General features: G+C 36.0%; 1 long non-coding RNA gene across 1 annotated transcript; it reads right to left on the bottom strand.

The window, feature by feature from the left end:
• Positions 1 to 1,251: 1,251 nt before the first annotated feature.
• Positions 1,252 to 2,396, bottom strand: LOC108847436 (uncharacterized). Its single transcript, XR_001948962.2, has 3 exons — positions 2,258 to 2,396; positions 2,002 to 2,091; positions 1,252 to 1,615 (listed from the first exon to the last, which is right to left on the bottom strand). It is a non-coding gene; the product is annotated as an uncharacterized LOC108847436 (long non-coding RNA).
• Between the last annotated feature and the right edge of the window lie 224 nt (positions 2,397 to 2,620).

Raw genomic sequence — 2,620 nt, 5'->3', positions numbered from 1 at the left:
TTTTCTACCATCCAACAAGTCCATGACATAGACTTCCTCAAGAGACTTCTAAGCCGCATGGTTAAATAAGAATCTGTGTTTGATTCATAGTCATTAGAATGTCTAAGCAGTTGGTTTCTTTAAGCCGTTTGGGTATCATTTTGTACAGCAAGTGTTAGTTGTCTTACCATCCACAAGTCTTGTCTTATGACTTTTATTAAGCTCTGTGTCATTTTCTGCATCCACCAAGTATTCTCTCAGCCCTTCTTTTTGTAAGCCGTTGGCCAATGTTTCCATCTTTATCGTTAGCAGCCTCTGTCAAAAGACTTACATTAGTTGTTTTTGTATCAGCTCTTCATTAAGGACAATAATTGTTCATCCCTTCCATCTGCCAAATTACAAAAACCAACTCATACTATTTGTCTTGACTTTTTATAAAGCAGAAACTGTTTTCGATTTTTTAAGCCTTGTATTTGACAAGCAGACAGTTTTTTACGCCTTGCGGGTCATAGTCTTTCAACACTTCATCAAGCCGTTGGTCGTTTTTTATTTTCCCCTCTTTTGCCTGTCTTTTTTCCTTCTACGGACCTTTTGTTTCTGAGCCACTGGTCTTTTTTTTTCCATTCAGCATATCTAAATACCAACCGCTTTTGTCTTTGCCAAGAGACGTTTGTACTGTTTGAACTCTTTTATTCCACCAAAGACTCTTTTCTAAGCAACCCCATACTGTCTTTTGTGTAAAAGACTTTTGTTTCAGACTTTTCTCTTAAGCTTATTTCAGCTGTTGGTCGTTTTTTATTTCCATCTAACAAATCGTAAACCAACCCATCCAACTTTGTGGTTCAGAGTCTCTGTCTTAAGACATCTTTAAGCATTGGTCATTTTTCCATCCAAGAACTTTTACCAAGCCGTGGGTCATTTTTCTCTCATCTCTATACAGTCTTTGTCTTCTTAAGACTATTGAGCATGCACTACCAACCAAAATATTCTTTACGGGACAATGTACCTCTTTGTGGTTTAGAGTCTTTGTCTTAAGACTATTGAACATGCACTACCAACCAAAATATTCCTTACGGGACAAGTACCTCTTTGCCGTTCAAAGTCTTTTGTCTCAAGACATCTTTAAGCTGTTGGTCATTTTTCTAATCCAACGAGTCTTATTCATGCCATCGGTCGTTTTTCCATCCAAGGACATTTACTAAGCCGTGGGTCATTTTCTCTCAATCCCCATATAGCCTTTGTCTTAAGACTATTCAGCATGCACTACCAACCAATAGATTCTGAGTCTTATATGCCATCGCCATTAACATTCTTCTTTAGTCATACAATACCAACCAAAAGATTCCTTACGGGACAATGTACCCGGATAATAATAGGACAGAACACTATTAGGTTAGTGCTTGCCAATGATCTCTTTGGATTTCAAAACGCGATGTCATCGAATTATAACTGATCTAATGTGTGTTGTCTTTGGAAAAACAAAAAAAAAAACTTGCATTTTTGTTTCATAGACAGAGCATTTTACCTAGGCGATGATGGTTTCACGCAGAGTAAGCTTCCCAGGAATGTAAAAGCAGCAACTCTGGCGGAAAAAGAAAGGCAAGTGAGTTTCTTCTTCCTCAAGCGATACTGTCATCTGTTCATCAAACCCCCAAAACACATGTTCAGACACTTGTGTGCTAGAGATTTATACAAGAGAATGTATCTGACATTCCTATACACTTGCAACCGTTTGGGATTCGTGAAATCTATGAATTTAAACACACAAATCTATGGCATTTAGTGAAGATAAACAGATCTTTTTACAGACAATAGAAACAGACAGTGTATGCATGAAGGGCGCACATAAGATGGTTTTTTTTAAACTAATAGCTAATCTCAGAGAATGTAGAAACGACGAGTGCAGAGAGATAGACTACAAGTTTTCTAAACGAAAACGGGAACCCTAAACCAAAGATCACTTCAAATAATTTTTTACTTTGAAAATTGAAATCGCGAAACATATGAAGGATCAACACGAACCTTACAAAACCCTAATTAACCGATACAGAGACGGCGAGGACGAGTGATGAGAAACCCAATCAATCACATCGTGTTTCAGGCGGAATCAACCTTCAAAAGAAAACCAAAAACAATCTAATCAAGAAGAAAAAAAGATTGAACGGTTCATGAAAATATGGAAACTCAGAAGTTAAATGGCGATCAAATAGTACTCGAAAACTCTGGAATCCTCCAACAGATTCACGTCTTACAGAGAGAGAGAGAGAGAACCACTTACTAATCTAACATCGTAATTGATTTTTCCGAATTTGCAAATCTTCGAGGAGCCGATCGAGAGATTTCTTCCTATGACAAAAAAAAAGAAATTGCGTATTGAGAGCCCAAGTTACAAAATATAAATTGGGAACAATGTGGAAATAAATTGACAGACGCATGATTCTTAACGTTTTTTTAATTAACTGATATAGATGGTGAAGACGCGTTTCTAACGGTTATATTTTAAAATTTGAGTATATGATAGTAATATTTTAATGTAATATAATTTTGCAATTATTTTTTTTCCTTTACATATGTAAACTAGTGAAAATGTAACATACGGAAAAAACTTTATAAATTAATAATACTGAAACTACAAAATTGT

Source organism: Raphanus sativus, chromosome 3 (genome assembly GCF_000801105.2).
Source record: "Raphanus sativus cultivar WK10039 chromosome 3, ASM80110v3, whole genome shotgun sequence".
NCBI classification, from domain to species: domain Eukaryota; kingdom Viridiplantae; phylum Streptophyta; class Magnoliopsida; order Brassicales; family Brassicaceae; genus Raphanus; species Raphanus sativus.
Note: the sequence above shows the minus strand (reverse complement) of the source record. Positions and strands in the feature narration are given on the sequence as shown.